Source organism: Canis lupus, chromosome 14 (genome assembly GCF_011100685.1).
Source record: "Canis lupus familiaris isolate Mischka breed German Shepherd chromosome 14, alternate assembly UU_Cfam_GSD_1.0, whole genome shotgun sequence".
Classification (NCBI taxonomy): Eukaryota; Metazoa; Chordata; class Mammalia; order Carnivora; family Canidae; genus Canis; species Canis lupus.
This window is the reverse complement of record NC_049235.1, coordinates 43,939,335-43,965,187: the sequence shown is the minus strand read 5'-3', so window position 1 is coordinate 43,965,187 and position 25,853 is coordinate 43,939,335. Positions and strand designations below refer to the sequence as shown.

Below are 25,853 nucleotides of genomic sequence, written 5' to 3'. Positions count from 1 at the left end.
AAAAAAAAACGAGATGATGTGACAGCGGTGATTTTTTTATACTTTCATTTTTTTTCAATTTTCTATAATAAGCTTATACTCGTTCCATAATCTGAAGAAAAAAAAAACAGTAATTAAACTCTTAAATTTTGTCAGGTCCTGTGCTAGACCTATTCACATGATTATCTCATGGCTCCCACAACAGCCTTGCCAAAAAGAGAAAGAAGAGTTCTGTATGTTTTTTGATAAGAAAATTGAATCTCAGAGAGCTTGCTTTGGTACATGCAGCAAATAAGTGTCAGACTGTTGGCAGTTACTGTGTATTCTGAGAAGGTTTAATTGTTTTACTTGGGTATTAGAAAACTTGGTATGTATTTGTTGCAAAACTAAGAAAGGTCATGTAATTCTCTTTGTGTACATTTGCTCTTCAATTTGGGGGATATAAGATATATAGGACACAAGTCCTTTGCCTGATGGAGTTTGAGACATATAAAAAGACTTTATTTATTGAACAATAAAAACAAATATCAACTTGCTGTTTGAAGAGTCCTTCTGCTCACTAGTGTTATAGTATACAGAGCCCTGGCATACTGTTGACGTGTTGTACATACTGGCATTTGTGTTTACTAAATACACATATTGTCAATTGTTACCCTTAATCACAGGATAATTTGTTGTTTACCCCAACATAATTGAAACCAATGCTAAGTACTTTTACTATTCATAAAGGCAGAAAAATCTAGTTTTAAAATATCTCAGGTATCAAACTCGGAAGAATGATCTGTTCCAAGATCAAATAACCTAAGGAAATCAGCAGGCTGTTATTTATGGCCTGCAAGCACAGAATATTTACAGCATTTACACTGGAATATTCTTCATGTGTTGAATCCTCTAGCTAAAGAAGTCTGATTCGATGCAAAGAGAAAGCAAAATATTGTTTTTGTTTTTGTGTTTGAAGGCTGGTTGCCTGGACAGCAGACACAATGCTTCTACTCCGCTGGAAAATCTGAAGCTACAAAGATGATTTTCAGAATTAAGGGCAACTCACAGCTGAAAATTATACCTTTGGGCAAAGGGCCAACTCGGGATGCGTTTCACTCTGATTTGGAGCCGTGCCATCATCCCTCAGTCCCATTTGTTCGGTTTTATAGCTAACAAACAAAAAGGAAAATACTGAGAGTGAGCTGAAATGTAGCTGCTCCGAAGTCGGGATTTTAAGGTCTTGCTAAGATGCGTGTTAACATGGAGAGCCACATGGTGACAACAAGAATCACTGGGCATTCTGGAACAACCAGGCACATGTCTCTGGAAGGAAGGCTGCTTGTTAGTGGAGCTGTTCTGCGTCCCTTCGCGCCCCAGCCAGCGGGCATCCGCAAAAGGAGCGTGGGAGGGGCTGGGCCACCTGCCCAAGCAGGACAGCATTCTGATGTTACCAGGATTTGTCCTCAGAGCCTCGCCTGTGGACAGGACCCATTTCTGAAATAAATGCGTGGTGCCATGTCACCTGATGACCATACGAAAATCATTGTTTCTTTCCACCTTGCACTTCAATGATGGCTAAAGGTCAAGCCAATTGACCTTGACCGTTTTCCTCAAAATAACTATTAATATGACTAGCTTTATTTAGGCTGCAGATAAAAAAAAAAATCCTGGCTTAATTTTTCACTATGAACCTGAATTGGGGAACAAATCTAGCTTCCTGTTTTTCAGCTTCACAAGAGCTGAGGTTTTCAGGGGAGGGGGGAATGTTAGAACTTTTAAAAGAACTGACTGGAGAAAATACAGACAAACAAAAAGAATAAAAATTATTCTGAGTTTAGCCACTGCTAATATTTTAGGGTATTAATATCCTACCATATATATAAAAGGATATTTTATATAGATAAATGTCCTACCATATACATTATGGGTATTAATATCCTGCCATACACACACACACATATATGGATATAAGAGGATATTTTATATATATAAATACCCTATCATATACATTTATGTATATTAATATCCTGCCATACACACACACACACAGATATATGGACATAAAAGGATATTTTTTGAACAAAAGTGGATCATTCTGCTTTGCAATGTGTGTTTTATTTTGTTTTGTTTTTTTCACTTAACCATATATCCTGAACAGCTTTCCATAGACTACTATTTTAAGCGTAGGTAAAGAAAGACTTTGAGTATCCCTTTTTGAATAGGCTTTAAATGGAATGTGAGTAACATAGTGGAAACTGCTTCTTCCTCAAATAAGCTCTAGACATGTTTTGTAATACAAGAAATTTAAATGGCTGTTGCACTTGTAATATATAACATGGATATTAAAAATCTCAGTTTCTGAAGTAAGACCTTCAGACCCATGTTGGAGTACCAATTCCACCCAGTGGTGTGGCCCTTTGAAAATTAATCAACCTTTCTAGGTCTAAGTTTAAACCTAAAATTTCAAGAGGATTAGTGAGATATTGTATATTACTGCATACCACCAAAATACTATTGACAGCCAGTACTTATTTATTCTTTTATGCTATTTTAAATAGCATTTTATTAATCAGATCCACCTGTCACTTCCAGAAATCTTATAGATTTTCATTTGAAGTTGTGGCAAACATATACCTTAATTTGAGTGAGATTTTCCATCTTATAATATTAAGGCTTTCCTACTTGCTTCATGTACCTCAGAGAAGTAAATCCAATTCAGGTGGGATTTTTTTTCCCCATATAGATATGAAACATTCTGTGTTAGTGCTTTCCCTACGTACTTTTTATTTCCGCTATTTGAAGCACAACCATTTTTCCAAGGTATTTTCTACTGATGATCAATGGCATAGAGAAAAATTGTTTTATTTAATTTTTTAGCTTGTACATTATTAAATAAATTAGTTCAGAACAGTCTCATTAATGCTTTTGATAGAAGGTCACATCATCTATAAGTAATGATTATTCCATATCTTCCCTTATAAGACTTCTGTTGACTTCTGTTTCATATCTATTGCATTGGCTATACTTCACAAAAATGCTCATTAATAGTAGAAATAGTAAGAATTTTTGCTTAATCTTGATTTTAATGGGAATGCCACCATGTACTGTGAGATACTGTTTTGAATAAATATTCTTCACAAGGTAAAAGAAGTTTCCCAGTATTTTCCGTTTTCTTGGATTTTTAAATCAGTGATAGGTGTTAAATATTTTAAATGGTTATATACAGCATCTATTGTTATGATTATATGTTGTTTTCTTTGATCTATTGATTTAATGAATGGAGATCCTAACATTAAGCTATTCCTTCTAGAACAAAGCCTATCTAACTATGATGTATTATTATTTTGATAGACTACTCTATTCACTTTGGAAATACTTTATTTATAATTGCTAACATTGATATTAACAAGTGTATTCACTCTCTAGTGTTCATGTTAGATTTATTTTTATCAAATTTTAATATTTTTGTTACATGAGCTTCTGAAAATGGTTTAGGAAGTTTTCCATCCCTTCATCTAACCGGGGATAGTCAAGTGATTTAGGAACATTATATTCCTGGAAACCTAGATCACTATGTGGCTTTTAACGGCAGATACTCATCTAATGAACTTTCCGATTGGTTTTGATTATTTGCTTGAGTCTTCTCCTCTTCTCCTGCTTCTTCCTCTTCTGATTTAAAATATGTCACATATTTACTTTACTTTCCTTTGTAGTTTAAATTTTTTTGTTTTATTTTTCTTTTCCACTGTTCCTTGTTTACTATTTTATTATATTCAGCTTTTATCTTTATCAATGCCTTTCTGCCAACTTCTTCTGTGTTTTAAAAACTGCTTAAATTCTATACTTAGGGGGATCCCTGGTTGGCTCAGTGGTTTAGCGCCTGCCTTTGGCCCAGGGCATGACCCTGGAGTCCCAGGATCGAGTCCCGCATTGGGCTCCCTGCATAGAGCCTGTTTCTCCCTCTGCCTGTGTCTGCCTCTCTCTCCCTCTCTGTGTCTCTCATGAATAAATAAGTAAAATCTATTTTAAATATTCTATACTTAACTGTATTTTCAGTCTTTCCTTTCCTTCAGATTATTGTTGATTGCATCCCAACACCTTGCTTTTGGGTTCATTTTCATTCTTGCTGAAGAGTAATCTTTAATAATTCTATAAAAGGAGGGTCCACGGATAGTGCATGCACTTAGTAAGCTACTGAAAATATCTGATTTTGCTCTCACTTTGTGGGACCACAGTTTAGGTAAGCATGGAATTCTACACCAACAGTTATTTCCTTGTAACTGTTTCCTCATGGTACAACGGAGATGCTATTCTATTGTCCTATAACATCTATTGTTGCTGATGAGAAGTCTGCAATAATTCTGATGATGATTTCTTTACAGACCTCCTTTTCTCTCTGGTAGCCTGTAAAATTTTCTCATTTTCCTAGGTTTTCTCCAGCTTGACTGTGATGCAAATCAATGAGAATTTGTTTTTACTTATCCTTTTTAGGACTCTGTATGTTTCTTCACTCTGAGAGCTCATGTGTTTCTTCAATTATGGAACATTATCAGTCATAACTTATTTCACTGTGGCTCTAACCTATGTCCTGGAGTGTTGCCCTGTGGAACTACTATTCTATAAATTGAACCCTTTCATTTCTCCATGGCTCTTACCTTCTCCTTCATATTTAAGCCTCTTGTTTCCTTTCTGAGCTGCATTTGATTTATTTTCTCAGATCCATATTTCATTTCACTAAGTCCACATTCAACTGTATGTAAGCTCTTTTCGAATCTAGCTATTGAATATTTTTAAATTCTTTTTCAATGACCATATTTTTGTCTCTAGAATTTCCATCTGTTTCTTATTCAAACTTGCCTGTTGTTTTTTTCATATAATCTAAAATTTGCCTTATGCATCCCATGATCTCTTTAACTATTTTTTTAAGTATTTATTTTAAAGTCTCTTTCTAATTGACATACTATCTTTCATTCCTCCAATGTAATTTCTTCCCTTTAATATACTGGCTAACCATCTGGTATGAATTGTTTATGGCACTGAAATTAAGAAATCCTTTAGAGTGCTCTCAAAACTAGAAGCACTGAATTTGGTGTAGGGGTCTTTCATTCTTCCCATGTCAGGCTTGTTAAAGAATAGCCTAAATTCCTGGAATTATAGTTTTCAATCCACAGGCCCTACAATCCATAGGGAGTCTATTAATCTATAACCATTGAGTATTGTTGTGGGCTGAATAATAAGTTTATTTCCATATGTGTCTGTTTAATGTCTGCTCCTCCTGAGGTGACATGAACCTTGCTTATTGTATGATTTATTGTCTTGTTTGTAATCAGTAAATATCATTAAATAAGTCAGTGTACAGGTTGATTATTTAAGGAAATTTTAAAATAGTATTACTTAATAATAGTGTGAGTTAACAAAAATGTCAGCTCCGAACATTCAAGAGTGACATGAAATCAATAGTTTATGACCAGGCCCTTTTCAAGACTTCTGCAAATTTCTGAGCAGCTTACAGTATCCAGTCTTTTTTGCATCCTTACTGTTGAAGATATTTACTGCTTCAACCCAGTTTGAAACCTACCGCCTTCTCTAGTGTTCACATCCAAAATCCACTCATATCAAGCATTTCTGAGCTCACTAAGCTATTGAATTCTGTGGAGGGGTGGAGAAAGTTCCAAGGAAGGGTCATTCCAGAGTTCAAATAATTCTTCCTATTTGCTAGTCTTCTCTCTCTCTCTCTCTCTCTCTCTCTCAGTCTCTCTTTCTCTCATTCTCTCTCCCCCTCCTGCTTTCCTGCACTCCTTTTTCTCCTTTTCATCCTCTTGCACTGCCTCCCAAACTTCAAACTTCTCTGTGTTATGGAGACTAGTGTCCTCCTCACCAGCCAACACTCCTGTCCTCCACATTCCCACCATTGTCCTTACATAATCATCAGGCTATTTGCCCAAAGTGAACTCCCCAGAAATAATCCTGGTGTTATCTCTAATTTTTCCTAGGCTTAGCCTTAAGATAAAAATGTCTCAGTCTTATTATACTTACTTAGATATTAATATTAATGTAATACAAAATTTTAAAGTCTTACTCAAATTCATAGCAACTTTTTATCATTATGCATTTACTCAAGCAACAAATATTAAAAATTGACAACTGCCGTTGTGTAGGTATATCTGCATAGTCATTAGTGTCATTTACCCAATATTTCTGGTTCTCTCCTCCTTCTGAGCCCATGCAAATGTTGTATATCTTGGCCCCCTTGTAGTTGGGAGGTATCATATGACTAGTTCTGGTGAATGTGTTGTGAATACAAGTGATGACTGTCACTTCTGAGCCAGGCTTTAATTGTCAGTGGGAGACCTTCCAGTGTTCTGCTCTTCCCTCTGCTTCTGTGATCAGGGGTGATGGCCACTCCATCAGCTTGGCTGTCAGAGTAACTAGGATGATCAGAGGCCCCAGTTGGTTCAGAGTGGATAGTAGTATGATCCAGAAAGAAAATTGGTGGTTTGACGTCAATGACATTTTGAAGTTGTTGTTACCACACAGCATAGCCCATCCTGGGTGATACAGTCTACAGCATCTTTTGACATTTGAAAGAGCTTCTCATATGTGAAAAGATCGTAAGCTACTTTCTGAGTAGCTAACAGCCGTCATGACCTCTGCAATCCCAGAACAGGGAATGATGCAGAACATATCCAGCCTGCTTGGGTCCACACTAATCCCACTCACAAATATTACTATAAACTCTTCAAGAATAATATGAAGTCTTACTCTTATTTTGCTTGAATTCTCCACACCACCCTTAATCAATATTACAGCGGTCAGCAAATAAACATACCCTAAAATTTTAATTGGCTTATTTATAACTTGTTTCTTTCCATAAAAGCTCCTGAGTATAACATAGCCAAAATTAAAATAAAAAGTAAGTAAAATAGAAGTAGAAAATTAAAATTACAGAAAAAAGGAGACTACAATTGTGCTTGTGTATAAATTAACAAACTCTAATCACGAGTCAGTGATTCTAATCTGGCATCCATGACAAAGAGAAAAATGAAGCATGCTATGTAACTTTCCTTGTTGCAAAGTATACAGCATTCCAGGCTTTTAGAGAGAGACACAAGGGATTACAGAAGGATAAAAAAAAAAAAGTGTCATAAATTAGAAAAAAAAGAGTAAGGTAAAGGGAACACCACTTCTAATTTGGGCCTGCAGAGCAAAAAATATGCAAGATGGGCAGATTCTACTAGGTTGTCAAGTTCAAATGTTGGGATCTTTGAGAAAGGTACAACTAGTCACTGGCCATATTTTTTAAAAATTTGATTTATATACCTAAGTTTTTTTTTATATACCTAAGTTTTATAAGTTAAAAATGAATCCCATTCTTCTTTCCCCTTATCTATTTCTCATGTATGTATATATGTATGTATTTCTTAGAGATAGTGAGAGAGCACAAGCAGGGGGCAAGGGCAGAGGGAGTGGGAGAGAGAGAATCTTAAGCAGGATCTACACTCAGCACAGAGCCACACCCGGGGCTCAATCTCACCACCTGGAGATCAGGACCCGAGCTGAAATAGTCAGTTGCTTAACCCATTGAGCCACCCAGGCGCCCCTTTCTTTGTCCTTCTCTAATACTAAACTGACAAAGTAGATCAGGAAACATTTATGTTAATGACAGATAAGCACTAAGAAAAAAAACCTCTGATCCCAGGGAATGGTCATTTCCCTGGTACAAACCACAGTGAGAACTGCCCTAAAACTGCAGTGCTTAGCTTTTGGCTACTATGTGTGCACCCATTTCTTTTCTTCTCTCTTTTCTTTTTTGATGAAGTTGGTTCAATTACAAACAATATAAGAAGATAATTCAAACACATCTTTAGGCAACAGTTCTGTTCTTTTGAACAACATAGAAGCTAGAAACACTATAAGAAATGAATATGAAGGAGAAAAATGAACAAAATATATCTGATGGAAAAATAGTAACCTATCGAATACAGAGAGATAGTAAAGAAAAAGCACAGACGTTAACCCCTCACCTTTCATTTATTTGACAAATATTTGTGGAATGCTTCCTCCGTGCCAGGCATAGTTCTAGGCTCTGGGAATGGGCCAGTGGACAAAAAGGGACAAAACTCCCTGTCCTCTTGGAATTTATAATCTGTGAAATGGAAGGGACTCAGACATTAAATAAATCATAAAATGTATTAGAAATCGAGAAGTGCCTTGAAGGAAAAGAGCAGGGAAGAGGACAGGGAGTGGGAGATTCAGTTTGTCCCTACGATCCTGACTAGTCCCTGAAAACATAGAAGAATGTTTGAAAAGGCAGTAGTTAAGAGTTGCGTGTGCCTGAGTCACAAGCATGTGTTTAGCATTTGCATCTTTAAAAGCTTACTGTGTCATGGTTGTTCTGGTTAGCACCTATGGGGTGCCAACAAAGCATAAAGAAGACAAGGATCCTAACTTGGAATAAGGTTTTGTTTTATTTCTACTAGTTTCCTGGGAGAGAGGACTTAACGGAAGTTAAGCAGTAACTGAGCAGCAAAGAACTTTTTATTTGTTCATTTTTCTCTCTCTTTCAGTCAGAAGGAGCACAGTACACTCCTGTATCCTTTCCACATCTTCTAGGATCAGTACCCTGATTTTTCTTTGGAGAGCTGCCTTTCCCAGTCTTGATCCCGGTGGCTTGATTGGACACATCCCACTCCAGACTCCAAGAGGAAACAAGTGACCAAGACCTGGACAATTACCATGTTTTGACAACTTGGTCAGAGTATTTGGTTCAGGGGTATTGCTCAGGAGAGCCCTAGAGCCCTGAAATCCTGCCTGTGCTACTGGGGGCTTGGCATGTCCTTCTCCCTGAATTTTGTAACTTTGCACGATATAACCATAGGGTGCTGGGGCCACCAGAAGGGAAGAGTCTGCCAGAGTAGAACCAGCAGAGAGGTGGGCAGAGCTGATGGGCAGAGAGAGTCCTGATGATACCATATGAGGGCAGGATCTACCTATATGTGGACAAGACTTCATTTCACAGAGCAAATACATTCTCTTTATTTCTTAAATGACTTTCCCTTTAGTTTATTTATTAGCTTGTTTATTCAGAAAATATTTTCTACGTATTTAACCTATGTGCAAGGCATCATTTTAAATGTTGGTGACACAGCAGTGGGCAAGACAAAGTCTTGCTCTCATGAAACGGATAATAGTCAACAGATAACACACAAACATATAATAAACATTTAACAGAGTGCCAAAAATCAAGACCCAGAAAGAAAAACCAGGCAGGGTAATGAGATAGAAAGTATTTGGGGATAGTTTAGAAAGGAGCACTAGGGAAGGCCTATGTGAGTAGAGACCTAAGTCAATGAGGGGGAAAAAAACAAAACAAAACAAAAAACAAAAAAAAATCTCTCTGCATGTTTGAGGAAGATCATTTTAGGAGAGAGAAAATCCAAACTAAGGAGAAGGACTCTGTGTATCTGAGGAGGAACAAGAAGACTGCTGTGGAGTGCTTGACATAAGGGATGATAATCTTTCAGTGACTGTCTAACCACCATTTTATTCTACATTCACTATATGTAAAACCAGGTAGTACTATTAAAAGTATAGATAGAACTTTGCAGAGACATGAGAAAACTGAGACATTCGTGAAATGGAGGAGACTTTCTGTGACTTTGGTTTTATGACTCAGTCCTGCAAAACGTGCCCTTCATCTGGTTTTGCCCGCAAGACTGGGAAGTTCTGATGAGACCAGCTTGAGCCTAGCCATTTTGACACTACTGTTTGATGATCTAACCACTGCCAGTTTCTGCTGCTTGCTTATCTTACTGCTGCCAATTTTACAACAACTCTGATTTTTCAGCCAATTTGTTTATTCAGCATTTCATTTCCTGGCCTTTGTCAGAGGTACCTGTAATGTGTAAAGGGAGGTAATGTGTTCAGATGGGGAATAGAGTCTTGGCAGAGTCTCACTTGGGATTTTTTGAGAGAAAGCATGCATGTGGAGATGGGGTGCTTGGTGAAAATTAATGAGTAGTGAGTGATTGGAATGAAGAAGATAAAATCAAGATTTTTTTGGCAAGAGGAGAAAACACCCAATGTTTTCATATCAACCTCACACCTTTTTCCCTAAAAGGCAAATTATAAAACTTTCAGCTGTTAAGTGTTCCTGCTGAGTTCCTACAACCACCAACAATACAACACCACAGAGCACCAAGTCATGTGTGTGACGGTCCTCCCTATATTAACAGTGCCACATACAACTCACTCTTTGCATTTTAATTAGTAGCCACATCTTGCTTAGTTGCTTGAGAAAAGTATTTTTTTTGCTTCATTTTGTGAAGTGAGCTGAAATATACAAGGAAGTTGATTAAGCAGAGAGGATGGCTTCCTCAAAATGGTGGAGTCAAAATGTTGGAATAAAAAATTGAAATCTAAATGCCATGTGTCTCTCTGAGCACCAGAGTTTTTTACCAGAGTGATTGTCAGATATTATAGACTCATTACAGGTATTATTCTATCAATAAAAGTGTCTCCCAATATGAATAGCTTACTCCTCAGCCAAATACATTAAATAATCTTGAGTTAAGACAAAGTTAAGTGGACCCTACTCAGTGGTAAAAGACTGAAATCTCTCCCCCTAAGATCAGGAATAAGACAAGAATGCGGGCACCTAGGTGGCTCAGTGGTTGAGTATCTGCCTTTGGCTCAGGTCATGGTCCCAGAGTCCTGGGATCAAGTCCCATATCAGGCTTTCTGCAAGGAGCAAAGTTCTCTCTATGCCTATGTCTCTGCCCCCCTCTCTCTCTCTGTTTCTCTCATGAATAAATAAATAAAATCTAAAACAAAACAAGAATGCTTGCTTTCACTGCTGCTATTCAACATTGTACTGGAAACTCTAATCAGAGCCATTAGAAGAATAAGAGAAACAAAGGCATCCAAATTGAAAAGGAAGAAGTAATACTGTCTCTATTCATGGGTGAGATCATCCTATATACAAAAAATTCCAAAGAAGCCACATGACAGCTAGCTATGATAGCTAATATACAAATTTGGGGAAAGTTTCAGGGTAAAGGAACACAAAAACCAGTTGTGGTCCTAAGGACCAGCAATGACCAAGCCAGAATGGAAATGAGGAAGACAATTCCACTTGTAACAGCATCTAAAATAATTAAATACTTAGGAATGACACTAACCATAAAAGTGAAAAAACTTCTATGGTGAAAACCATAAAACATTGCTGAAAGAAAATAAAGAAGACCTAAGTAAACAGAAAGACATCTCATGTTCATGTGTAGGAAGACTTCATATTGTTAAAAGTTCATGAATACCCAAAATGATTTACAGATTCAGGGCAATCATAATCAAAATTCCAAAACAGCTTTGGGGCACATGAGTGGCTCAGTCCATTGAGTGTTCCACTTTCAGTTTTGGCTCAGGTTGTGATCTCAGGGTCATGAGATCTAACCCCACATCAGGCTCCACACTCAGCAAAGAATCTGCTTGAGATTCTCTTTCCCTCTCCCTCTACACCTCCTGCTCATGCTCTCTATTTCTAAAATAAATAAATCTTTTTTCCCCAGAAGTGGAAAAGCTCCTCAAATTCAGGTAGAACTGCAAGAGACCCTAAAGAACCAGAACAATCTGAAAGAGAAAAGCTGGGGGATTCACACTTTTAGCTTCAAAACTTACTTGGAAACTGTGGTACTTAACAGTATGGGGTCCTAGCATACAACACACATATAGACTAATGGAATAAAATAGAAAGCCCAGAAATAAACTCTCATGTAAATGGTCAATTGATTTTTGACAAGGGCACTAAGACCATTCAATAGGTAAGGGACTGTTTTTCAACAAACAAACTTTGGACACAGTATACAAATTAAAACAACTACTACAAAAAAAAAAAAAAAACCCACTATGGCGTGGTCTGATCTTCCAAAATGGAGTTTAGAAATCTGAGTGATTTATTAAGATTCTGAATATTCATGAAGTGTGCCTTGTTATGTTTGCACAGCTCTGAAGGTTACACTGAGAATGGCTGAGAAGACTGGATATCCACATACAAAATGTATATCTACCATATACAAAAATGAACTCAAAATGTATCAAAGACCCTAACCAAATAGCCAAAACTATAAAGCTATTAGAAGAAAACACTGGGAAATCTCTATAACATTGAATTTGGTAACAACTTCATGGGCTTGGTAACAAAAACGCTGGTAATAAAAGAATATATACATAAATTGGGCTTCATCAAAATTAGAAACATTTATGCATCCAAAGATACTAAAAGACAGTTTAGTAAATGGGAGAAAATATTTACAAATCACGTATCTAATAAGGGATTAATACCAGAATACATTTTTTTTAAAACTCCCACAACTCAACAATAAAACAACCCAAATAAAAAATGGGTGAAGGACTTGAAAAGACATTTCTCCAAAGAAGGTGTGCAAATGTCCAATAATCACATGAAGAAATGTTTAACATCACTAATTGCTATGGTCTGAATGTTTGTGTTCCCCTAATACTCATATGTTGAAATCCTAGTGCCCGATATGATGGTATTATGTGGTGGAGCAGTTCAAAGGTGCTTAGGTCACAAGGCTGGAGCCTTAATGAATGAAGTTAACACTTTCATATAGGAGATCCCACGGAGCCCCTTAGCCCCTTCTGCCATGGGAGTCTGCAACCTGGAAGAGGCCCCTAACCCAACCATGCTGGCACCCTGATCTTAGTCTTAGAGCCTTCAGAGCTGTGAGAAACAAATTTCTGCCATTTATAAGCCACCCAGCCTATGGCATTTTGTTGTAGCAGTCTGAATAGATTACTAATCATTAGAGGAATGCAAGTTAAAACCACAACAAGATAGTATTTCACACCTGGTTGTTGGATGGCTATATTCAAGAAAGAAAAAATAAAGAACAAGTGTTGGTGAGGCCCTGACATGAAGAGATTCCCATTTCGTACACAACTGGTGGGAATGTAAAATGGTGCAACCACTGTGGAAAACAGTTTGGCAGTTTCTTGACAAGTTAAACATAGAACTACCATATGGCCCACCAGTTCCACTCCTAGGTATAAATCCAAAAGAACTGAAAGCAAAAATATGGATAAATCTGTACACTTATGTTCAAAGTACTATTCACAATAGCCAAAAGGGGGAAATAATTAAAGTGAGTGGATTAATGGATAAACAAAAATAACATGGAATATTATTCAGCCATAAAAAGGGATGAAATTTTGTATATGCTACAACACAGATGGACCTTGAAAACATTATGCTTGATGAAATAAGTCAGACACTGAAAGACAAATATATGATTTCACTTATATGAAATAATTAGAAAATATGCATTCAGAGAGAAAGGAAGTAAAAAAAGGTTACCAAGGGCTGGGAGGAGGTGAGAGAGAGGGAGGTATTGTTAAAGGGCACAGAATTTTTGTTGGAGATGATGAACAGATTTGGGGTATAGATAATAGAAATGGTTACACAACATTTTGAATATAGTTAATGCCACGGAATAGTACACTTACTATTGGTTAAAATAAATGATATATATATTATGCCACAATAAGAAAAGTTAAATTGGTTGATTTTATCAGAGGCTTTTATAATGAATTATGAATTGCCAAAAGGGGGAAGCATAAGATACAGTGATTTGTGTGTGTGTGTGTGTGTGTGTGTGTGTGTGTTTTAATCCCAGAAAAATTTATGTGAATTTAATGGAAGATACTCTGGGAAATGTTGATCATCACAAAAACTATAGAGAAGTTTGCTAACTTGAGGCTTTAATCATCTGAAAAGATGTTCGATCTCTCCTACAATGAGTCATGCAAATTAAAAGTATAATGAGATACTATTATTTCACGAGCTATCATTATTTTTAGCTACTGGATTTATCATTATTTTTAGCTACTGGATACCACAATGAAGATAACGCATCACGTTGTTAGCTGTGAAAAAATAGGCATGCTCAGGATGCCTGGGTGGCTCAGTGGTTGAGGGTCTGCCTTTGGCTCAGGTTATGATCCTGGGGTCCTGGGATCAAGTCCACCTTGGGCTCCCCACAGGAAGCCTACTTCTCTCTCTGCCTCTCTCTGTGTGTCTCTCATGAATAAATAAATAAAAATGTAAAAAAATAGGCATGCTCATCACATGTTTGGTAAAGGTCTACAAAGAATCATATGTCAATGTCTATCAAAATACAAATGCATATTCCCTTTGACCAAGTAATTCCATTCTAGGAATTTTTTATAATATAAGTTTGCACATGTGTGAATATAAAGTTACGCACTGCTTTATCGTTTGCAGTAACAGATATAGAAAACAAACCAAGTATCCACAAGTGGAACTATATAAAGACATTTTAGGATATCCATACAATGCTGTACTACGTAGCTGGACAAGTAAAAAAAAAACGGGCATTCATTCCACTTTAGGTAATTGAGGATTACTGTCTAGCAGACCAAATCTCTCACTAAGAACAACAAAAATAGCTAGATTTTTAAAAATTTGAAAACAGAAGAGAGGTACCAATGTGACCAGCAGGGGAAAGGCCAAACTCCTGGATAGAAGGGAAACCAAGAAGCCTCGAGTCGTCTGCCATCCTGCATGAGGTATAGGAAAAGAATCTAGGAAATGAGCCAAGAGAGGTTACTGAAAAACAAGGAAACTCAGGGGAGCTTTCAGCAACCTTAAGATCTGGTAAGAATAAAAGTGGAGTTAAGGATGCTAAGATGCCCTGGGGCTTTAGGGACTAGGAGAAGGGAGGCAGAGACACAGAGACACAGTGGGACTGTGTGCAGCTTTCCCCTTGAGGCATTCATTGATGCCTCACTGCTTTGCTTGGGCTAAGAGAAGCCTTACAAAGTGGCAGCCAAGAAGTATAGAGCTTTTGGCAGTTTCATGATGAAGGGGAGTTTTTTTTTTAATGACTTTCAGGGCCAAGAAAGAGAAACAATGATAAATTCCCCAAGTTTTTATTTGGGATCCCTTAAGACCACATGCTAGGAGTTAGATGAAAGCAGAGAAAGACCAGGCATTACAAATCACTGGATAGAAAAACAGGCCAAGGTCCTGAATAGGGACTTCACCAAAGAGGATATCCAAACAGCCAGTAAGCACGTGAAAAGAAACTCCATGTCATTGTTCAGCCAGGAAATGTAAATACAGCAATGAAGCATAAGTACACACCTTTTAGAATGGCTCAAATTAAAAACACTGATATTAAGTAATAACCAAGTTTAGGCAAGGATGGATAACAACTGGAATTCTTATAAATTGCTGGTGGCAGAGTGAAGTGTTACAATCACATTGGAAAACTGGCCGTATTTGCTAAAGTTAAATATGTTACTTACACTCTAACCTAGAAATTTCATTTCTAGATTTTATACCAAACAGATACACGTATGCATGTTCACCAAAAGACAGAGATAAAAGTGTTATATTGGTACTATTTTGACTATTGTGAATAGTAGCAATGTAACGTTTTTGTCATCATGTCAAATGATAAAACAGACCCCCAAAAAGGTAGTACATAAAGTACAGTTTCATGGGATCCCTGGGTGGCTCAGCGGTTTGGTACCTGCCTTAGGCCCAGGGGGTGATCCTGGAGTCCTGGGATCGAGTCCCATGTCAGATTCCCTGTGTGGAGCCTGCTTCTCCCTCTGTCTCTGTCTCTGTCTCTACCAGTCTCTCTGTCTCTCTGTCTCTCTTTCTGTGTCTTTCATGAATAAATAAATAAAATCTTTTAATAAAAAAGTACAGTTTCATTCACACAAAATGCAAAAACTAATTACTGGTGATTGTGGTTGACTATAAAAATAGCCACAATATGTTGAAGGCCTTGCTTAGAAGTGGAGTCTCACCCCTTGAAACTAGGCGGGCCTCCTGACTTGCTTTGACAAACACAATCTGACCAATGGATGTATCAGTTGAGCCTACGCCTTAAGAAGCCTTGCAACTTCTATTCTTGCTCCTGTTACAATCCTGTCACTAGAAGAATAAGCCTGGGAGGGATTACATGGAGGAGAACCTTGACATCCCATTGAGAAGTCAGCTGGAAGCCAGGCAGTCTAGCAGACACCTACAGGAGCAAGTTCTCACCCCAAGATTAGCTGAACCTCCATCCAGATCAACAGAAATTTTCTGCTGAGCTGAGCCGAAGCTGCCACCCACAGAATTATAAAATGACTATTGTCTTAAGCCACTAAATTTTGGAGTGGTAGGTTACACAGAAGATCTAACTGATACAGAGAGTCATGGAAGAAAGAGCAGTCGTGATTGGGAGATCTGCTCACAGAGGCTTCCTGGGTATCTATAGTATTCTATTTCCTGATCCAAGTGTTGCTAACACACATGCATACACACTGTTAAGATGCATTGAGCTGTATAATTATGATATCTGGGATATAAATAATTGACTATATAATTATAAATATAAATGTTAATAATATATAATGTCTATTATAACTCTGTTCTTAATATCGTTCATAATATACTAAAATATTTAATTTAAAAAGTCAAAGTAAAATAAAGTCTTTATGTACTGAGATGTGATAATCTCTTAGCTATATTGTTAAGGAACTGGAATCCTTGAGGTCAAATCTAAACTTACTTATTGTTCATAATCAACTGCAATCTTTGAAGAAAATGGTGCTTCTATAAAAAGTAGTTTGTGCCAATGCTCACTGTGAGACTTTTTTGGAACTCAAAAATTCATGGTTTTTAAACAGGTTTTTGAATTTCAGGGGGAAAAGATAGAAGCTAGGATTATCATTTACTCATTAAATTTTTTTTTAATGAAGAAGTTAGTTTTGATGTGCTCAGCCTAGTGGATTAACAACAACAAAAATATTGCCATATATAGAACAGGTGTTTTTATAATTGTGATACATTAGTTGGAGCTTTTGCAATGCACACTGATTCTCAAATCCACGCTTCTTTCTGAAACAAACAGAAAGCTCTACTGAGGTCTGTGGGAATCGCTGATCTGTAAAGATTCCTCAACCAAAGTTCCTCAAAGACCTAAGTGATTTGCAAATTTTGTGCCGAGAGCCAGGATGGAAACCCCCTTTCAGCTTCTCACTCTTGCTTCGTCTGGTGTCCGGAAACAGAGATGGCCATTCTGTCTGTCAAGAACCCATTCACAGCCCTTCTTCCCTGCCCTCATCATCTTATCCAATCATCCCTTGAGACTTCACTGAAGATTTCTCCTCTGTAAAGTTTATCTTGACTCTCCAAGAACATTTTTACCTATGCTACTGTCCAGACCGCCACGATAGCGATTGTCCTAACATATTATAATGGTCTCCCTGGTAGGCTGTAGATAAGTTCATGGAGGTAGAAACCATGACTTATCTGTGTAAGCCTAGGGGAGCATTTAAACATCAGGTCATAACACAAGATAGGTATTCTGTTGATATTGTTTAATGAGTGAACTTTCCCAAGTTCTAGATTGAAATGAGAAAATATATTACCTTTGGAAAATAGAATGATCCATACTGAAATATTCCAAGTGTGCTTTCTTTCCTAAGGATGCAAACCAATTTAAAACATAATATATAGTAAAATAATTGCTATTATATAAGCCACACAGTATTTGATCTTCCAGTGGTGGGCAAAAGACAAACAGTTTCTGTCTCTTTCTAGGTTTCCCATGTACCATTAGGAGAAGCTGGTAGGATTAAGCGCAAGTCTGAGCTGGCAAGAAAGTTAGCAGCATGCTGGCTCAATGAGAAGTCAGCAAGAAGGTAGGAGGATGGCTTCTCCATCTCATTACCACTGCCAACCAGTTGTAAAGAAGATGTAAGATGTGGGAAAGAGACCTAGACCCAAAGCTTACCTGCCTCAGAGGAAAGGCTGCTCCCCAGGCCTTGTCCCCCACAGGGTGGAACCAGATGGTCTTCTATGCTTGCCATGGTACCCATAGCCTACTGCATGAACCCCAGCTGGGGCCCATTCTTGGGAAGCCACAAACCTATCTTAGGAAGATGGTCAGGAGACACCTGAAGCTTTCATCAGTTGCTGTCAATGCTTCCCAAAGCCCCTCGGATCTACTCTGTGGCCTCTCCCTTGATCACCAGGAAAAGGGGTGCCCATCTGACAGCCAGGATTAAATATCTGAATTTAATGCACCCCACTTATGCTGTTATTAGCACATTCCTGGGCTTACCCTACTGCTTCCAGAGAATTGCTCTGGCAACCCAGAGACTTTACTGCTCTTTCCCTGATACATGGGATATATAAGGGCACCCTAGATTCATTCATATAAAGAACAGGCAGTGTAAACTTGCAAAGTGCCCAAGCCTCAGAACAGTGCAGGCAATGGCCATACCTACCAAGAGATGATACAGGATGCTTCCCACAAGTTCTGATATAGGACAATGCCAGTAGCTGTCTGGTCCTGTTTTCTCCCCATCTCCACTCTTAATTCCCCTCCTTCCCTTGCCAATTACTCTATTATATTTCTTAGCCTTTATATCTACATTCAATATGTCTGTGTAGACACCATATAGAAGAGTTGTTTTGTGTGTGCGTGTATTTTAAATTATATTCATGGCGTTATGCTATTAATCAGTTCCCATTTCTATGTCCCCATAGAAACCTACCATATTTTGAAACCTACCCATATTGCTGCATGTAAACTCAGTCCATAACTGTTCCTGGTAAGTAGCACTTTTCATCTACACATTCCCCGGTGATCTTCAACTCCTTCAAACCATGCTGCTAGGAACCCGAGCTAAGTTGGCTTCCTAACTTTGAAGTCAGCCTTGGCATGGAATCATACCTAGGGATGCCCTGTTTTAACAAACTAAAATAATTGAAAGGCTGTTTAAGTACTTTAAATATATTCTTTTCCCTGTTTAAATCTCTTTTAAACTCTCGCCCAAACCTGCCTTTTGAAACTTGGGCCTGTTCCATTGCTACCCTCTTTCCCTTTTCTGGTTTCTGGGCCATTCTTTCCTCCCTGGATTTGTTTCTCTTCTGTTTCCTTTAGTTTCCCGCTCCTTCCTCGCCTGCTAACACCATCTTAGCCAGGAGCCAGGTAGGGAAGGGAGCAAAAGGGGAAAGGCTAATATTAACACTTTCCCCAGCTTTTTTTTTTTTTTTTAAATATTCTCCATTAGCTTTCTCTGTAACAAATGACAGTGCTGACTGGGGAGTTTTGCTATTTACTAATACTGTGTTCTCTTTGACCAACTGAAAGATATTTTTGAATGACATATGACCAATATGCATGAATTTATTCTTTTTTTTTTTTGCATGAATTTATTCTTGATGATTATAAATGAACTAGATGCATGTCCACTTGACATATCATAACAGATAATGCATGCAGCCTTTCATGAGGAGCCTCGACACCAATCAGTACCTACCTCCCTAATTAATACCTGCACCCTCTCCCGTGGCACTCCCAAAGCCCTTACTCTGCTCTAAAACAATAGCATAGCAATTCCTACATTCTAGCATACTCTATACTGTTTGTATTTATCAGGTTTAGGTCACCGTATGCCACCCCTTTCCTCCTTAAGAGTGAGTTTCTGTGTCCACCATGTTCTCTGATGTATCCTAAGCACTAAGAACAATGCATGCCTAGCATGCAGTACAGATCTTTGAGAATGAAGAAATGAAGGAATAGGTGATCTCCATTGGTGTTCCCTGGCCATCATATGGTTCTTTTGGGGCACTTTCACAAATCCTGCAGAAAGTTCTTCTCCAGGAACATCAGCATCTACCTCCCTCAGTCTTCCTCCAAGCGGCCACTCATGGCAACCTCCTCAGTGCTTACGTCGGTGGGGTTCTTTCTGCCAGTGTCTTCATCTGGAAGGAAGCCCTCCTTAGTGGAGTTCATTTTAAAACAACCTGCAGGCCCAGTCTCTGCTTTGGGACCTGCGATTAATCTGTGGGTACTATGCCCCAGAAGAGGCACAGCTTGCTTTCAATGGCACCCTCTTCTCTTGGTCACTGCCAGGCAGATGGCTCCTGCCATCTTTAACTTGAGTCTTCCAGGCACCTGACACCACCAGCTCCCTCTGTCCCAGGCTTCAAGTTCTTCAGCTCTTTCTCAGGGGGTGTCTGCAGAAGGAAACACACCTTTCCCTCCCCCATGGGGATGGGAGACAATGGGAATGATACTAAACTCTAGCAAATGTTTCCAAAATCCTATCACCTGGCCTCCTTAGCTACTACTCTTATATATTCGAGGTGCCACTTAAAATGTTCAGACACCACCTTTTGCAAATCCTGTATATTTGGGAACATACTCATATGAAAATTTAAGTATTGTTTATCTGAAATTCAAATTCAACTGAGGCTTGCTCCATTTTACTTGGCAAACTTACACACAACTGGTACAGTCCTTGTGTTGAAATAAAGACCACTTAATACCACTTTGGCCTTTGGGCCTCAAATAAAGAAAGAGCAATGATACCAAAGAAGTCCATCCACAGAACAACATGCTAAACTACCTGGTACTCACGATGTATAATTTCTCTCATTTGTAACATTCTTTGCTACCCTCTCACACTCTATTTCCATAAACCAGATTTTTGTATTATCATCTACTAGAATGGATTCATCAGATCCAATTTGATATATCTTTACCTCAATTTCATACCTTTAGGAGAAGCCATATTATAACTTTTTATATGGTGGAAGTGGGCATTAATCATACCAGACTTTAGAATCGTTCAGGCAAATGTTTCTCTTTTGTGGAAAATTCCTTGCCCAAATACTTAAAACATTCAAGTCTGTTATTATCTGAGAACTGGTCAGGCCTGCAGGTGTCTTTAGAAGAACTTTCTAAGCAGAAGTCCCTACCTCTCCAGGGCAAGAAATGAAACTGTGGCTTCTTAAATAAATGGATCAGCTTTAAGTGACACCTGGCCTTTCTCATTGTCTCATTAAAAACTGTCTGAAGACACACAAAGCTGACAGACCATGTATAACACCAGTGAAAACTAGAACAATGAACTTATTTCCAGAATCTAGGAGAACTCGGCTTTATTACCAGATAACTATAACTATAACCAGACTCATAAGCACTGAGCCATGGAGGGGAGGGGGACACCATGTGCTTTACTTCTAAAGGGAAGAAAAAAATCCTGAAAGAAACTCAAAGAAGAGAGAAAAATCCTTTGTTTCTCCTCCACTGCATGATGCTTTGTTGAGAAACACATGAACTGCACCTACCAGAAAACCAGCCGGCTAATCACTCACTGAGCTCATGTTTTGTTGTTGTTTTTGTTTTTTTTGTTTTTTTTTAGGACAGCCAGATGGTAATTTCTCATTTCAGTCACTCCCACCTCACCCCTATCTACATCCAGAGACTTCAACTCTTCAGAAAACACCTGGGCAAGACTTGGGTTGTGGGTTACCAGCATAGTAGTCTCCATAAATAAACACTATGGGCCTGGGAGTAGATAGAAATAGAAGCAGTGAAAACCAGGGCTATAGTTTTCCATGTGGTCCATCTGTTCCATGTGCTGGAGAGCCAGCGATGGACGTAGGAGTGGATCCCATTTCTGTCTGAGGGAGCAAAACTAGACAGGAAATGTGTGAGGCGCTGGGCTCACCAACCTACCTACCATCTGTGACTCTAGGAAAGAGACTCAGCCTCTGCAGAAGTGGTCAGAGCACAGGGGCTGGGGCTCACCCTCGGGCTTCCCAGGTGAGGATGGAGCAACATTCAAAGCAGGAGGGTGAAGGGAAGGGTATCACCTACTGGAGTACTCAGAAAAAGGAAACTTCTAGATATTTTAGGTCAAGGAAGTAAAAGAAAAAGTTATAAGTTGTTTGTGTTTCACAAGATGATGAAATGCGATGGAAGAAGGGTAGCGAGGGAATAGACCTGCAAGTGATAAGATGAGAAGAAAGCAGGGTTTATTGAAGTCGAAAATGCCGTAAGGAAACCAAAAATTTCAGAAAGTAGAAATAGCAGAGTTGGCATTGACAGACTGAATACGTAATGTGGAGGGCCAACTTGAGAATTCGTTATGGAATAAAGAGGAAAAAGACAAAAATGGAAATGGGAAGAAAGAGAAATGATGGATACAGAAACTCAAAACAGAGATCTAACTCAAGATCTAAGTGATGCTCTACATGGAAATACTGGTGAGTCAATTAAAGAAAAACGATGGATCAAAGTTCAAGAGTTTTGTCTCTAGAAGACAGCACAGCACAGCACAGTTAACAGGAAGAGCAGACGTTGAAAGATGGTAAACTGACAAAGGGATTACCATCCAGAAGAGCAAGGACGGATGAATGAATGAGTGAGTGAATGAATGAATGAACGAACAAACAAACAAACTGCTCAACCAGAAAGTGGGCAAAAGATGTATAAACTGAATACATTGCAAGAGGAAACCTAAGTGACTAATAACATGAAAAGAAGTTCAGCCACACTGGAAACCACAGAGATGCAATTCAAAACAAGACACTATGCTTCATCTGTCCAAATAGCAAAAATAGGAAAGTTTGATTATATACTAGAAAGTGCTGGGGTGTCTGGGTGGCTCAGTCAGCTAAGCACCTGACTCTTGATTTTGGCTCCATAAAATCAAGATTGGCTTGATCAGGTGGTGATCAATCTCAGTATCCTGGAATTGAGCCCCACATTGGGCTCTGTGCTCAGAGGGGAGTCTGCTTGAGGTTCTCTCTCCCTCTGCCTCTGGCTCTTCTTCTTCTTCTTCTTCTTCTTCTTCTTCTTCTTCTTCTTCTTCTTCTTCTTCTTCTTCTTCTTCTTCTTCTTCTTCTTCTCTCTCTCTCTCAAATAAATAAATCTTTTTAAAAAAGTGCTGGTGAGGATGAGGAAAGAGTGGGATTATAGATGACCTTCTGGAGTGCCATCTGGCCATGCATAATGTATTTGGATGCCCTTTGACTCATGAGTATCAGCAGAAGAAGCAGGAGATAGTGGAGCAGGAGAAAGAAGTGAGGAGAGAGAGGCACAAGGAGGAGCAAAGAAAAAAGAAAAATAATAGCTAATCAGGAAGAAGAAAGTAAAAGAAGGGAGAGAGTTGAGAGGAATAAGCCAAAACCACTTTTGTTTTCTTTTTACTTTTCTGTACTTTTCATTTTTAATAATGTGTTTTATAATACATATGTATTATACATGAGTTTTATGATGCATTATACATTCACATCAAAAAGAAGTTATTTTTTAAGCATCCATAATCCCACCACCCGAGGTTCATAACTACTGTTAACATTTGGTATATTTCTTTTGGAACATTTTCTGTGCATAAGCACTTTCCCAAATCATTAAATATTCTTCAAAAATGACTTCATCATTTTTAAAAATTGCATAGCATTACATTAATTGAAGGTACCATAATCATTTCTAATGTGTTCCCATTATAGAAAATAGATGCTATTTCTGAATTTTAAAACTACAATTAAACACTTTTTCACAAACTTTGTTGACATTCCTGATCACTTTTTAGCTATGCCTTTATGGATGTGGAATGATTGTTTAAATATTGTTTGTTTGTTTGTTTGTTTGTTTGTTTGTTTGTTTGTTTTTAGAGAGAGAGGGAGGTGGAGGGAGAGAGACAGAGGAACAGAGAGAAAGAGAGAGAGAGAGAGAGAACCTTAAGCAGGCTTCAGGACCAGCACAGAACCCAAAACTGGGCATGATCCCAGGACCCTGAGATCATTACCTGAGCCAAAATCAAGAATTGGACACTTAGGGATCCCTGGGTGGCGCAGCAGTTTAGCGCCTGCCTTTGGCCCAGGGCGCGATCTTGGAGACCCGGGATCAAATCCCACGTCGGGCTCCCGGTGCATGGAGCTTGCTTCTCCCTCTGCCTGTGTCTCTACCTCTCTCTCTCTCTCTCTCTGTGACTATCATAAATAAATAAAAATTAAAAAAAAATTTTTTTAAAAAGAATTGGACTCTTAACTGACTGAGCCACCCAGGAGCCCACCTCCCCCCCCCCACCCTTTTTTGAGAGAGAGAGAGACTGTTTAAACGTTGTTAAGGTTCCTTATTCCGTATTACCCCATTGCCTTCAAGAACAATTATAGCAGTTAATTCTTTCTCCTATCAAGTGAAATTTCCATGTACCATCACCAAACTTACATTTTTAAAAGTTTATGCTAATTTAATAAGTGGGATATTATAACATTGTTTGAATTTGCCTTTTTTATTGGTAGTAAACTGTAAAATTTTACACTTCCAGGCCATCTGTTCTCCACCAAATCTGGGTGAAAGCATCACCTTCTCATGGGGCAATAACCACCTGATACAGAATTCCCATCTGCAGCCTAACTTCACCAGCCCCCACACTCCCACTCCCTTTGCCCACCTCTGCCTTCTACTTTGCCATAGCAATTACCACCTTCTTGTATACTTTAAAATTTACTTATTCATTGTTTTTATTATTCATTTTCTGTGTGTCTGTCTTCTCCTACTTGCATGCAATCTTCTCAAGAGCAAAGATTGTTGTATATTTTGCTCATTGCTACACCCCAGGATTCTAAAAGAAGACTTGGTTCATGGTAGGCTCTCAATAAATGTTTTGTTTAATGAGTATTACCGAACTTTCTTGAAAAGTATTTAGTCCTTCAATACATGAGCAGGTAAATAAACTATGGTGCATCCATACAATGGAACATTATTGTATGATAAAAAGAAATGAGTTCTTAAACCATGAAAAGACACAGGAGAAATTTAAATGCATGTTGCTAAGTAAAAGAAGCCAGGGTGCAAAGGCAGCATAATGAATCATTCCCACAGTATGACACTCTGAAAAAGGCAAAAAGTATAGGTAGCAAAAAAAATTTGATGGTTTCTACAGGCTCAAGGGAAGGGAAGGAGGATGAATAGGTGGAGCAAGGAGGTTTTTTGTGGAACTACCTGTACGATACTGTATTGGTGGACACATGACATTATCTATTTGTCAAAATCCTGACAACTACACAACACAAAGAGGGAACCCTTTGTGGGGTTCCATAGAGGGAATCCATAAACTATGGATTTTAGTTAATAATAATGTGTCAGCATTGGTTCCTCAGTGATGACAAATGCACCACATCAACGTAAGAGGTGCTAATAGGAGGACCTGTGAGGGGAAGGGGGACGGGGTGTTTGAGAACACTGCAGTTTCTATGCAGTTCTTCTGTAACTCTAAAACCCTAAAAACTCTTAAAAAAAGAATAACTTAATTTTAAAGCAAACAAAATATCTATACTTTCTCCTAGTTCTCCTATGCTTTGCTTCTTTTATCTGTAATCTTTCCTCCGTCTTGAATCATATATAGCATGAAATGAGAAACTAAATTTAATTGAGACATTATCAACCAATCTTTGCAACAGCAACACTTAGTCTTACATGTATGTGTGACTCTCTTTCACATTAAGTCTTTAAGTCTAAAAATGCTTGTCATATTTTAGTCTCTTTTGGATTATTCCTGCAAGGTATAGTAAAGTTTTAAGATATATAACTTTTAATATATTTAAAAAACTGACATTACTGGTTTCTCCTAATTGCTCTTCTTTATTACTTTTGTTCTTTGCTACTTTTACCCACTTATCTTCCAGTTGAACTTCAGAAACCCTTTCTCAAATTCCAAACTGGGGTTCTAAATAGCATTGTGTTTAATCGTTATCTTTATAATACTGAATGATCTCATTTAGAGATGTAGCAGTCTCTGAACTTAAGCATCTTCTGTATATTCATTTTTTAAATTTGGGTTATCTAATTCATATATATTTTTGTGCAGTTTATTTCCAAGTTGCTATATTTTGCTAGTCTGTTAAATGTTTCCCATAGGATTTTCCAAAATTGATCACCACTATTCATATAGTATATATAGTCATTTTTGATATATTTATGTTTTAGACTCACTTATATTTCTTGTTAATTTAATAGGTTTTCAGAGTTGGTGCTCTTGTATTT

At 38.1% G+C, this 25,853-nt stretch overlaps 1 long non-coding RNA gene across 8 annotated transcripts in view; it reads left to right on the top strand.

Annotated features, from left to right (window-relative positions):
- LOC102154587 overlaps nt 1–25,853 on the top strand; it is a 55,557-nt gene that overhangs the window by 19,196 nt on the left and 10,508 nt on the right. For 2 of the 8 annotated variants that reach the window (XR_005369677.1, XR_005369674.1), the window contains exons 4-5: nt 17,603–17,703; nt 18,554–18,618. This is a non-coding gene — a long non-coding RNA (uncharacterized LOC102154587). Of the gene's footprint in view, nt 1–937; nt 1,486–8,528; nt 10,179–17,602; nt 17,704–18,553; nt 18,619–18,950; nt 18,990–24,135; nt 24,600–25,853 lie in introns of those variants that run through there. The other 6 variants (XR_005369676.1, XR_005369680.1, XR_005369682.1 and 3 more) reach the window with 4 other exon arrangements.